Source organism: Spinacia oleracea, chromosome 4, assembly GCF_020520425.1.
Source record: "Spinacia oleracea cultivar Varoflay chromosome 4, BTI_SOV_V1, whole genome shotgun sequence".
In the NCBI taxonomy this organism is placed as follows: Eukaryota; Viridiplantae; Streptophyta; class Magnoliopsida; order Caryophyllales; family Amaranthaceae; genus Spinacia; species Spinacia oleracea.
This window is the reverse complement of record NC_079490.1, coordinates 164,034,720-164,049,577: the sequence shown is the minus strand read 5'-3', so window position 1 is coordinate 164,049,577 and position 14,858 is coordinate 164,034,720.

The following is a 14,858-nucleotide window of genomic DNA, read 5'->3' as shown; positions in this document are numbered from 1 at the left end:
TTAGAGTTGATCAAGGACTATGATTTGAACATCCAGTACCATGAGGGGAAAGCAAACGTAGTTGCCGATGCATTGAGTAGGAAATCTAGCCATAGTATGAATGTCTTGATAGTGCCTGAAGAGTTGTGTCGAGACATGCAGAGACTTAGCCTGGAAATAGTAAACCATGGGGAAACCAAAGCAAAACTGAGTGCATTATCATTGGGGTTGTCTATATTCGAGGAGATTAGAGAAAGTCAAGCTGGGGATGAGTGCCTAGAGAGAATCAAAGAAAAGATGGGTCAAGGGAAAGAAGTGGATTTCAAGATTCATGAAGATGGTAGTTTGAGGTTCAAAGGGAGATGGTGCGTACCACAAAAGTGTGAAGAACTCAAGAGACGTCTTATGGATGAGGGGCATAATACTCCATATTCTGTGCACCCTGGGGGTGACAAGTTGTACAAAGACCTGAAACAAATCTATTGGTGGCCTAATATGAAACGGGAAGTTGCTGAGTTTGTGTCTAGATGCCTAACCTGTCAGAAAGTCAAAATAGACCACAAAAGACCCATGGGGAAAGTTCAACCTTTAGAAGTGCCTGGATGGAAGTGGGATTCCATTTCTATGGATTTTGTTACTGCCTTGCCTAGATCAAAGAACGGAAATGATACCATTTGGGTGATTGTGGATCGTCTAACAAAATCAGCCGTGTTTATTCCGATTAAAGAGAGAAAAAGAAACAGCTTGCAAGGACATACATTAAGCATGTAGTGAGGTTGCATGGGGTCCCAACCGATATTATCTCAGACCGTGACTCAAGATTCCTCTCGAAATTTTGGCAAAAAGTCCAGTTGAACCTTGGGACAACTTTGAAAATGAGCACTGCTTTCCACCCTGCAACCGATGGTCAGACTGAGAGAACTAACCAGACTATGGAAGATATGTTGAGGGCTTGTGCAATTGACTTTAAGGGTAGTTGGGAAGACCATCTAGACTTGATCGAATTTTCATACAACAATAGCTACCACGCAAGCATTAAGATGGCACCTTTTGAGGCACTATATGGGAGAAAATGTAGAAGTCCCACCTGCTGGAATGATTTCAGTGAAAATTTAGTCTTGGGAACGGAATTCATTGAAGAGACTGTCAAGAATGTGAAAATAATTCAGGCTAGAATTCAAGCTGCCCAGGATAGGCAAAAGAGTTATGCTGATTTGAAAAGAAGAGATGATGAATTTGCAGTAGGTGATAAAGTGTTCCTGAAAGTATCACCAACCAAGGGTGTGATGAGATTTGGGAAGAAGGGCAAGCTAAGTGCCAAGTATGTAGGCCCATATGAGATTCTGCAACGAATAGGGAAAGTAGCATACAAGTTAGCCTTGCCAATGGAGTTCGAAAAGATGCACGACGTGTTTCATATTTCCCAACTAAAGCGCTATATCCATGACGAGCGTCATATCTTAGAGCCTGAGAGAATCCAGATTGATAGTAGCCTCACATACGAAGAAAGGCCTGTGAAAATCCTTGATAGAAAAGTGCGTAGTACACGCAATAAGGACGTCAGCATAGTGAAAGTGCTTTGGTCGAACCACGAGTACGAAGAGGCAACGTGGGAAGCCGAAGATGACATGAAGACCAAGTATCCAGAGTTATTTTCTGAGGTGAGTTACGAGGGCGTAACTCGTTTTCTTTAAGGGGGTAGAATGCGATAGAAATTCGCGCTTTTTACCTATTTTTATGATATTTTATGCATTTTATGCTTATTTCTAGCAACCTTTACATGTTGATGCCAGTAAATAGATCTTCCGCATAAGAAAATGTGTTCTTGAGTATTGCAAGTAACGCTTGGTTGGCAAAAGAGTGCATAAGAGTGGCACAAAGTGCAAAAGTTTGGAAAAATATGCGAATTTTCGTGTCAAGTTTCGGGACGAAACTTCTTTTAAGAGGGGTAGATTGTAATCCCCCGTAATTTTATACATTTTATTTATATATTTTAACGAATATTTAATATATTTAATATATATTTAAACATAAATTACGGATTTTAGAAACAAATATGTAATTGAAATGTAATTAGTTTATTCCAATTGAAATACTTTAACGATTCACGAAATCAAAATGTATTTTCGAAATTTTACGTTAAAACGATTTCGAATTACGAAACCACGTTCTATTGAAATTAGAAAGCAATACTAAACATGGTGGATTCATCAACCTAAATCCTACTCCTAGCCCAATTGGGCAAAGCCCAAACCAATAAACCCAACACAATACTCCCTTCTCTTTTGTATTTTCACGTGAAACAAAAAAAGAGAGGAAACCTCTCCTCCTTCACTATTCACGTAACAAAACCCTCAAAACTTCCTCCAATCTCACGCTCACCCTCAGCCGTCCCGCCTTCACCACTGTCCGCCAGCCGCCGCACCACCACGACAGCGACCCAGCCGACCACCCTGCTGCGGTAACTCCTTCTTCTCCTTCAAGCTTCTCCTCCTTCCTCCTTTTCTTCTATTTCTTTTATTTTCGTTCTTATTCTCTTAGCCTTCCTCGTTTCGCGCAGCAACACCGCGACCAGGCCAGCCACGACCACCGCACGCAACCCGTGCTCAGCCCTTGCCGCGAGCCACCACTGTCCGCCGGCCAGCACTCCCCTCTCCCTCTTGAATTGGTTATTTCTTAAACCCTAAGTAACTAATTATTTTAATTAATTATAGTTGTTAATTTAAATTATGTTCTTGATATTAAATTTATAATTTTTATGGTTTGAACATGATTTTCAGATTTGATGTTGAGATTATAAACGAATTAATTTCAGTTTTGGTTGAATGAATTATAAATTATGGCTTATTTATGATTTATTAATTTGGATTATGTTTTCTTGAATTAAAGTTATGGTTTTGTAATTTAAGTTATAAATTTCAGATTATGCAAATTATATAATAAAGTTATTAATTTTCAGATTATCAAATTACTTTGAAATATTAATTTTGATTGTTTAAAGTATGAAATTCAAGGTTTTTATGATTATAAATCATGGTAGGTTGAGTATGGATTATTAAGTTTGTTGTTTTGAGATACTAGGAACGTAGATTGACCTTGGTGAAGCTTTTAAATGAATTTATATTGCTGAAAATTTAAAGTACGATGTTTGCAAAAAGATTTCAACGAATTTCAATCACTAGTTCAATAATTATGATGCTAGGAAATCAAATGCTTAAGTTTTGATATTGGGGAAAGTTCTAAACATGTTTAGGATGCATTTAGAATGCTTTATTATGGTTGCCAATGATTAGAAATTGATTGGGATTACTTGTTGGTTGTTTTAGGCGGAGAATTCTCTTTAGGCGACTTTTGAAAGTGTTAAAGTGGCCTATCAGTTTGTTTACACAAGGTACGTACATACCTGTGTGCTTGGAATGTGTGCTAATTGTTGAAACCATGTTGAATCTTGTTGTTGAACTTGGTTATGTTGATATTATTGTTGAACTTGGTGATGTTGATATTATGGACGAACTGGGTTATATTGAATGTGCATGTTTAATACTGTTGGACAAACTTATTGAACTTATTTTGCATTATGAGAACTGTAACATGTTAGTATGGATGATTGATACAAACATGTTGGTTGGGAACACTAGATTATTCTATATGATTGGGTTGGATCGATTGGTTGTTGTTCCCTTTCTATCTTTTCACTACTTTATGAGGGCGGAGGACCTTGTTTAGTAAGTTGAAACTTTATGCCCATATACAGGGTTGCTCATGGTTAAAGGAAAGGTTGGTTAAGTTGGAATGAGTCTTGATTGATGCTTTTATGGTCACTTACTTAATTCCAAGATAAAAGCAGTTATGAACAAATGTGAATTGTCTGTCTTAGGTAATGGTTGAGTCATAACGGAATCTCAATTTGTAAATCATGTAAAGTGAAACTGAATAGCAATAGCTTTAGACTGTGCACGTCTGAAGTGACGGACAAACAGGAGTTGGGGTTCATGGTGGTAGCCCATGGCCTTTTCTGGGACCGGATTGATCACCGTGTCCTATTTTTATTTAAACGTTCCTCGATATCGCAGGTCACTGAGGTTACGGAGTCGCGCCCGTACCTCGTCTTCCTTAGTGAAGACTTCTGGATGGTCAACTCGGTCCATTGTCTATTTCAACTAAAATAATATTATGGTTATTAAGCCTAGCTTAGTCTAGTCAAGTATAATCGTCAAATTATTATGTTTTGTCTGTCCTTACTTATATTTATTAGTATCATGTTAGGGTTGTTGGTTTGATAGTATCATGCTAGGATTGTTGTTGTTTTAGTATGTAGTACTCAGCTTTGCTGATTACGTGCTTTGTTTGTGTGTGTTGATCATGGCTATGCCTTATTGATCCTGTAATGACCCATCTTTGGTGAGCAGTCTCTAAGGATCAATAAGCGTTGCCCATCTACAGGTTTGAAGATGATGCATCATTGGGATCGGGATTAGAGAGCTTGTAGTTCTATTCGTTTAATTAAGTGATTTAATTTGTTAACTTGGATTTGAAATTTGTCGTACTATTCGTATTTCCTTAATTCAGTTAATTGGTTTGGACCTAATATGTAATAGATTATTTATGAACCTAAAGGTTAGTTTTATGTTTTCCGCTGCAAAATTCTGAATAAGCCGTAACGTTTTCACACGGGCGATAATACTTTGATAATTCCCTACAGTTATATTTAAAAAGAGGTTATTTTAGAAAATGAGAATTGTTGGGGTGTTACAAAGTGGTATTTTTGAGCTAAAGGTTTTACTGACATTTCGTGTCTACCTTTTATATCTTAGGCGCCTAACCAACTAATTAGTTATGTAAAAGTAATTTCACACTAGTGAATAAATTTAAAGTTATTAGCTAGAAATGTTTGAATTTATTTTAATATTGACTCTTGAATCGTGCTTTGAAATACGTTTTTATGCGAATAAATGTATTTCGATTCTTTTGAAATTTAAATTAATATTTCAAAAAAAAAAAAAAAAAAAAAAAAAAAAAAAATTTTACTGCTGCTGCTGCTACAGTACCGTGAAAAAAAAAAAATAAAAAATAATAATAATTATTTAATTATTTATCGTTTAATAATTATTCTTTTAATCAATCTAATTCTTATAAATCATTCTTGTTTATCCTTTTATGCTTCAATGTTTCATATACTATGATTATTTTGAGAGTTGGGTAGTATAGGAAAGGGCATATAGAATAGAAGCATTGTGCATGCATTATGTCAACATGATTGTAATTTCTCTACCTGCTAACTGTCGTGTCTTTCCTATGCATTGCGATTGATATATATTCTTACTTATTGTGTATTGTGGGATCATACGGTAAGTGAGAGTACTAATTACTAACATAGAAACTATGTTTAATTGTTATAGATCACTAATCATGTCTGGCATACAAGGAAATAGAATAGGGAGCAATTCTAACCCTATTGTTCTAAGCGATGATGAAAATGAAATGGATTACGAGTCTGACATTAACAGTTACACCAGCCATGAACTTGTTTTGCGTCGAGTTTTAAGAGCAGGAGAACCTGATAGTGATGATGAAGCCCTTCGTGAATTTGATCGTGCTAGAGGGCAAACTAGAGTCGATATTTATCAAGCTGTTTTGAGACCTGAAAGCGATTCGGAGCCTGAGTTTGAGCATGAATTTGGGTTTGAGTTCGAACAAGAATTTGAGTTTGAATTCGAACATGAATTGGAGGTTGAACCTGAGTTTGAGTTTGAGCCCGAACATGAACCTGAACCTGAGCCTGAGCCTGAGGAAGCTAATCATCAACTTCAAGGTCTACGAAGATCCTCTAGGCCAAGAAAAGAAGCTTATTATTTTGATATGGATGACGATGATGAACTTAAATATGAGTTATTCACCCTAGAAGGTTATAGCGAATCAAAGGACAAGTCTGATGACGTTTCCCTTTAGCTTTGCTTACATATTTGGTTGTGTGTGAGAAAAATGTTGGACAATCCGCCCAACCATAGTTTATGTTTATATCGTAGAACCTTTTTACGTTATTTTGAGAACAGGTGTGTGTTAATATTTAGGATTGTTATTGACATTCTTCTGAGGAATAAAAGTTAGATTATTGACTATCTAAAGGATCAAAGTTTTACGGGCACGCAAGGGGAATGTTTTCTTCTTTTATTCTAACTTATTATTCGTGATGATTGAAGTTATTCCTCGTCTCTCAGTTGAATGTTTTGCATGATTGTCCATTTCGTGTGCATTTTGAATGTTAATGTGATATTGCATTGCTAGAGGATAATGTAAGTAAATTTTTGAACCTGAATTAGAGCATATTAATTTCAGGTCGCGCTCTAGGATGGCCAATAATAGTGACCTAGCTGCTGCTATTCGCCTCTTGGCGGAAAAACTAACCCAGGAAAGAACTGAACGTCCCGATTCTGCAGGGGACATGTTTGAAAGGCTTGCGAAGGTTAAGCCACCATACTTTAAGGGGCAGGCAGACCCCACCTTCCTTGAAAACTGGATCAGGGAATTTGAGAAACTATTTGGGGCGGTAAACTGTCCTGAGCATATGAAAGTAGGCCAAGCTGTCCTCTACCTGAAAGATGAGGCCGACCTTTGGTGGAGGGAAAATGGGACTAGACTAAGCGCTGCTGAGGGATTCAATTGGGATTCTTTTATTGTTGCCTTGAGGGGGAAGTTCTATCCTCCTTTTATGAGGAAGCAGAAAGCCCAGGAATTTATCAACCTTAGGATGGGGAATATGGCCATTGCTGAATACTACAGTAAGTTTATAGCTTTGTCGAGGTTTGCACCTGAGGTGGTAGCTACTGAGGAACTAAAGGCTCAGAGGTTTGAGCAAGGGTTAACCGATGAGATCCAACTGGGATTAGGCGGGGAAACCTTTACGTCCTTAGACATTGTTTATGGGAGAGCTGCTCATATCTATGGCCTTCAGACCAGGAGAGACAAAAGAAATATTGTTGTTGGGGATAAAAGGAAAGAGTTCAATGCTGGGGGCAGTCAAGGGAACTTCAAAAGGAATAGAAATGGGAATGGTAATGGTAATGGTAATGGTAATGGTAATGGTAATTTCCAGGGAAGAAATAACCAGGGGAATAACTATAACAACAGAAACCAAACTGATAGAGTGTACCACTGCAAGAGGTGCAACAACAACCACCCCGGGAAGGATTGTAAGGGGGAATTGGTAATTTGCAACTATTGTCATAAGAAGGGACATAGGGAGTTTGAGTGCTTCACAAAGTAGAAGAGAGAGCAGAATGGTAGTTGGAGTAGTAACCAAGGGAAACCAGGGTTTAACCATTCGGGGAACCAAAGTTCGAAGCCTGCTGGGGCACCAAACAACCAGGGAAACCAAAACAAACCTGCCAATGGAAGCAACAATAACAACAAGGCTCCCGGAAAGCTGTTCGTAATGAGTAGAAATGAAGCTGAACGTTCTGCAGACGTAGTTTCGGGTACTTTCTCTATCAACTCCTTACCTGTTAAAACATTGTTTGATTCAGGGGCAACATATTCTTTTATTTCGACCTCTATTGTTAAAAATTTGAAGTTAGTAGATTTTGAGGCAATTGATTTACCTGTTAGTATGCCTAATGGTGCAACAATAAGGTGTACAAAATTATTTAAGAACTTGCCTTTGAAGATAAAAGATTGCACTTTTCCATCTAATTTGATAGAATTTAGTTTGGGGGACCTAGATGTGATTCTGGGGATGGATTGGCTAAGCTTATACAAGGCCAGGATAGATTGCGAGATTCAGAAAGTAAGCCTAAAGAACCCTACTGGGAAATCAATATCATATAGACGTTTTGGGAAGTCTGGGAACTTTGGGGTGATCTCCGCATTACAAGTGAGGAAACTGGTCAATAAAGGGTGTGAACTATTTTTCTGTAGTGTCCAAGATGTGAGTAAGAAAGTTGGGGTAAAGATAGAGGATGTCCCAATCGTAAGAGAATTTGTAGATGTATTTCCGGACGAGATTCCGGGTATGCCACCGGCTAGAACCCTTGAATTTACCATAGAGTTAAATCCCGGAACTGCACCTATATCCAAAGCACCTTATAGGATGGCACCCCCAGAAATGAGTGAGTTAAAGACACAATTGCAGGATTTGTTCGACAAGGGGTACATTAGGCCTAGTGCATCACCGTGGGGAGCTCCAGTATTGTTTGTCAAAAAGAAAGATGGGAGTATGCGGCTATGTATTGATTATAGGGAGTTGAACAACGTAACAATCAAAAACAAATATCCTTTGCCTAGGATAGATGACCTGTTTGACCAGTTGAACGGGGAAAGTGTATTCTCAAAGATTGATTTGCGTTCGGGATATCACCAATTGAGGGTAGCTGAAAAAGACATTCCTAAGACTGCATTTAGGACTCGTTATGGTCATTATGAGTTTACAGTAATGCCTTTTGGGTTAACCAATGCACCCGCCATCTTTATGGATCTGATGAATAGGATTTTCCATGAGTTCCTAGATAAGTTTGTGGTGGTATTCATTGATGATATTCTGATCTATTCGAGGAATGAAAAGGAACATGACGAACATTTGAGGGTTATCTTGGAGACGCTTAGGAAGAACCAGTTGTATGCAAAGTTCTCTAAGTGCGAGTTCCGTCTGGAAAAGGTAGCATTTTTGGGGCATTATGTGTCAAAGGAAGGAGTCTCTGTGGATCCTGCCAAGATTCAAGCTGTGAGTGAGTGGCCTACCCCGAAGAATGTGTCTGATATTCGGAGTTTCTTAGGTCTAGCTGGGTATTATAGGAGATTTGTGAGAGATTTCTCAAAAATAGCAAGACCCATGACCAACTTGATGAAGAAAGAATCAAAATTTGAGTGGAGCGAAAAATGTGAGGAAGCCTTCCAAATCCTCAAAGAACGTTTAACCTCAGCACCTGTTTTAACCTTGCCTGATGGGAATGAAGGGTTTGAGGTATATAGTGATGCGTCGAAGAATGGGTTGGGGTGTGTATTACAGCAAAATGGGAAGGTGATTGCGTATGCGTCGCGTCAATTAAAACCATATGAGGCTAATTACCCTACCCACGATCTAGAGCTAGCTGCGATTGTTTTCGCTTTGAAAATTTGGAGACATTACCTCTATGGGGCAACATGTAAGATCTTCACAGACCACAAAAGCCTAAAATACATTTTCACCCAGAAAGATCTCAACATGAGACAAAGAAGATGGTTAGAGTTGATCAAGGACTATGATTTGAACATCCAGTACCATGAGGGGAAAGCAAACATAGTTGCCGATGCATTGAGTAGGAAATCTAGCCATAGTATGAATGTCTTGATAGTGCCTGAAGAGTTGTGTCGAGACATGCAGAGACTTAGCCTGGAAATAGTAAACCATGGGGAAACCAAAGCAAAACTGAGTGCATTATCATTGGGGTTGTCTATATTCGAGGAGATTAGAGAAAGTCAAGCTGGGGATGAGTGCCTAGAGAGAATCAAAGAAAAGATGGGTCAAGGGAAAGAAGTGGATTTCAAGATTCATGAAGATGGTAGTTTGAGGTTCAAAGGGAGATGGTGCGTACCACAAAAGTGTGAAGAACTCAAGAGACGTCTTATAGATGAGGGGCATAATACTCCATATTCTGTGCACCCTGGGGGTGACAAGTTGTACAAAGACCTGAAACAAATCTATTGGTGGCCTAATATGAAACGGGAAGTTGCTGAGTTTGTGTCTAGATGCCTAACCTGTCAGAAAGTCAAAATAGACCACAAAAGACCCATGGGGAAAGTTCAACCTTTAGAAGTGCCTGGATGGAAGTGGGATTCCATTTCTATGGATTTTGTTACTGCCTTGCCTAGATCAAAGAACGGAAATGATACCATTTGGGTGATTGTGGATCGTCTAACAAAATCAGCCGTGTTTATTCCGATTAAAGAGACTTGGAAAAAGAAACAGCTTGCAAGGACATACACTAAACAAGAACAAGTCTTTAGGACTCCAAGTGTCGTCCCTCCGTAGATAGTCCACAGCACGTCCGGATCCACCTTAAGATTGACCAACTAGAATCACCCTTAAGGTACTTAGAATTTTCGGCACTTTATAGGCAATTGTATGACTGAATTTTGCTCTCAAAAACTCACTTTGAATACTTGAATACTCGATGTAAATATGTGACCCTAGGCACCTATTTATAGAGTTATGGAAAAGGATTTGGAATCCTATTAGGATATTAATTTATTTAATTATAATCCTACTAGGACTCTAATTAAATAAACTAAATCTTTTAGGATTAGATTTAATCATATGACAAATCCCGGTAGCTTTAGGATTCGAGTAGCACACAAACACACACGCACGCACAGCAGCCCATGAGGGGCGCCATGCGCGCGCGCAGCCCGCGAGCTCGCAGCCCACTGCCGCAAGCCCACACGCTGTCGTAGCCTTGGCGCGCGCTGGGCCTGCCTTGCGGTGGGCCTGGCGCAGCCTTGGCTGGTGCGTTTGTGGCGCGCTGGCTTGCTGGGCGATGGCCCGGCTTCGTGCTGGGCCTTCGTCTGGCAGGCCTCGTCCGATGCTAATTCGTACGATACGCTTCCGATTAATTTCCCGATTCCGTAATTCATTTCCGATACGAACAATATTCAATATTTCCGATTCCGGAATCATTTTCCGATTCGAACAAATATTCAATATTTCCGTTTCCGGAATTATTTTCCGATTCCGATAATATTTCCGATTGTGACAATATTTCCGTTTCCGGCAATATTTCCGATTCCGGCAATATTTCCATTTCCGATAATATTTTCCGATACGTACCATGTTTCCGTTTCCGGCAACATCTACGACTTGGATAATATTTATATTTCCGATACGATCCATATTTCCGTTTCCGGCAATATCATCGTTTCCGGAGTATTTATTTCTTGCCTGTGACGATCTCAGCTCCCACTGAAACCAAGATCCGTCGATTCCGAATATCCATAGATGGAGTATTTAATGCCATTAAATACTTGATCCGTTTACGTACTATTTGTGTGACCCTACGGGTTCAGTCAAGAGTAAGCTGTGGATTAATATCATTAATTCCACTTGAACTGAAGCGGCCTCTAGCTAGGCATTCAGCTCACTTGATCTCACTGAATTATTAACTTGTTAATTAATACTGAACCGCATTTATTAGACTTAACATTGAATGCATACTTGGACCAAGGGCATTATTTCCTTCAAATATCGAAATAAGCTATTGATGAGACAACCTTCCACTTTGGAAGAGGCCTATCAGCTGTCCGAAAGCTATATCAGAACTGAGGAATGGAATTTGAATGTAGCAAGTCGGCAGGACAAGCAGGAAGACAACAAAGGGACGGTTGCTACGAAAAACAAAAAAACTCCAGCTAGAAACGAGTCCCCAGTACGAATGAAGACTGCCGACAGAAAAGAGGCCCCCAGGTTACAACCAAAATATGAATACTACACACCCCTGTCGGAAACAAGAAGCCGTATCTTCGCTCTGAGCAGAACAGACACCAGATGGGAGAAGCCCCGAAGGATGACAACTGCCGAGAGGAACCCAAACAAGTGGTGCGACTTCCACGACGATCATGGGCATCTGATAGAGGAGTGTATCCAGCGAAAAGATAACATAGAAGGTCTCATCCGACAGGGATATCTAGCCAAGTATCTTGCAGATCACAGAGAGGAGAAGAAAGCCAAAGAGATCCCCAAATCAACACCTCAGATCCAAGCCAAAAGTAATTACAGGCAGTACTCAGACGAGAAAGGTCCAGATGTCTTCTTCATTCATGGAAGGACAAAATCAACCCACCAATGTAAAACACACCTCCGAACTTTAAAACATCAAGTCAACTTCAGTGCAATCGCTGACACCCTTCCGGCGGTTCCAACAATGAGCTTTTTGGCTGAAGATTGCCGAGGTATAACATATGACCACGAAGACCCGCTCGTGGTATCAGTAGACATAGCCAATCACACGGTCCACAGGGTCCTGGTCGACGGAGGAAGCTCGGCCAATATACTCTTCAGATGCGCATTCGACAAGCTTAAAATTGATCCCAGACAACTGGCCAAGGTCAACTTCCCTGTTATCGGCTTCAATGGTTCATCTGTCATCCCTGACGGAAAGATAACACTCCCCGTAACCATCGGAAGACGGCAGACTGCAAGAAATGACTTAACCCAATTCTTGGTAGTCGACGTGCCGACAGTCTACAACGTCATAATGGGGAGACCATTGATCCACAAGGTCAAGGGCGTAGCATCGACTTACCACCAGATGATGTTATATGTATCCGACGCTGGCACACCTGAAAAACTACGGGGAAACCAAGAGTCAGCTCGCCGATGCAATTACAACGCGGTCAAAACCCAAAATAGGCGAGACTTTGACCTAGAGGAGAACTCTTCTGAAGAAAAGTCCGACCTTCACGAAGCTTCTGGAGGAACCAAAAGAAAATCAGCTGATGTTGAGGGCAGATCCACCCTGATGACGGATATTGAGGGCAGACCCGACAATGGGGAGGCCCAGACAGACACCGAGATGGAGGATATCTCCCTTGAAGAAGGAGGAGACCCATCCGGCATCAGAATAGGTACAGACCTGGGGTCAGGTCTAAAAATCATGATTGTCAACCTACTGAGAGACCACAAAGACATCTTCGCATTCTCGGTGGAAGACATGCCAGGGATCGATCCAAAAACAGTCACCCACAAGATGAACGTCCTAAAGGGATCAAAACCCATCAAACAAAGGCTGCGAAACTACTCGACAGAGAAGAGTAAAGCCGTGGCAGAGGAGGTCAAGAAGCTGAAAGATGCAGGTTTTATAGAACCTTGCAAATACCCAGAATGGCTCGCAAACGTAGTCATGGTAAAAAAGCCCAACGGGTCCTGGAGGATGTGTGTAGACTTTACCAACATCAACCAGGCATGCCCAAAAGATTGCTACCCTCTGCCTCGAATAGATCAACTCGTAGACTCCACTAGTGGTCACACCCTTCTGAGTTTCATGGATGCCTTCTCAGGATACCACCAGATATTCATGTACAGCAATGATAGAGCAAAAACAACATTCATAACCAGTGGAGGGGTATATAACTACGTCATGATGCCTTTTGGTCTGAAAAACGCGGGAGCTACTTACCAGAGGCTAGTAGACCATGTCTTCGCAGATCAGAAGGGAAGGAATGTTGAGGTATACGTGGACGACTCGATCGTCAAGAGTAAAAAAGATGAAGAGCATATTGCAGACCTCAGAGAAACGTTCGACAACCTCCGAAAATACAAAATGAAATTAAACCCGAAGAAGTGTGTCTTCGGGGTAAGATCTGGAAAATTCTTAGGCTTTATGGTCAGCCAAAGGGGAATAGACGCTAACCCCGACAAAGTCAAAGCAGCCATGGACCTGCCAGAGCCCAAAACAAAGAGAGACATCCAGAGGTTAGCAGGAAGGATGGCCGTGACAGGCTAAATCGCACTCCTATCAAAGATAAACCTAACGTTCACCAACTAAAAATATAGTAAGGGAAGCAGGGATCGTATCCACAGGGAAACAATGTTCTTTCTACTATTAATTAACTAATCTAGACTACTGGTAACAAAGAGTTGGATTGGTTTGTATATTAAACTAAAGCAAATAATCAAATCGGAAAATAACAATATTAAAGGAATCTAGGGCAACGGTTCACCATAAATGCAGAGCGGGATTGGACAACGGACAATAACAATCAATGAACAATCATAATTAGGAAAACATGCATCTCTCGAATCTTATGAATTCCTTAGGATAGAACAACTAGCGGGCTCTCGCTACGTACTAGAAATAATTCCTATCTAATAGCCACAGACCAAAAACATCAGATTTATACCTCTCGGCGCATAATCCAAGGTTAATCAAACTCAAATCAAAATAGTCCGGCCGAACAGAATCGACGAGCAATAATAATAAGCTATAGAAATTATAATCAATCAATCAATAATCAAGTCCACATATAATCCCAATCATGCATTCATGGATCCCCTAAACCCTAGAAATTAAACTACTCACTCATGATAATAAATAACAAAGCAATTAGCATAATGGAAAACATGATTAAAGCAACAAAATAAATTAAGGTAGGAAATAATACAGAATTGAAGAACATATAAAATAATAAAGCTTGGATCTTTACTTGAAATTAAAAACTAAGTATTTGAATAACTGGAGAGAAAAATAGAAATAAACTAAGTATTGAAAACTAGAATAATAGATGTCACTAAAAATATAAGGTGCTAGTATTTATAGTTTGCTCAAAATAGAGCCCAAAATCGGAAATAAAATCTCGCGAAATACGCTGGAGGTTGGCGTGGCCCGATCGGGCGACGCTTCGCCCGATCGGGCGATGTGCTCGATAGTCGGCCCGATCGGGCAAAATTCCGCCCGATCGGGCGGTTGCAAAATGCCCAGAACAGCGCCCAGAATTACCGCCCGATCCGGATCGGGCGAAGCCCGCCAGATCGGGCGCGTGTTGAAACTGCACGATCCTCTATCTTCAAAACGTCATATCTCCTTCGTTATTCGTCGGAATTAGGCGAGTGACCACTTGTTGGAAAGATATTGAAGTCTATAATCCAAGCCAATTGGAATTATATCATTTGGAGTTGTAGAACTTGAGTTATGCTTAAAATAGTGGACTATAGTCATTTTTGTACTTCTTTCGTTATTCGCTTTGCTTCAAAACTCTTCAAACTTAATGTTTGTGCTCTCGAAAGTACATAATCTCTTTTATTGATTCAAATGAGTAGGAAATGCACAAAAATATACTAATTCCTACAATGATGAACCTGAAACTACAAACACACTACAAGGAGCACATTAGTACTAAAAATCGCTCCGAAGAGC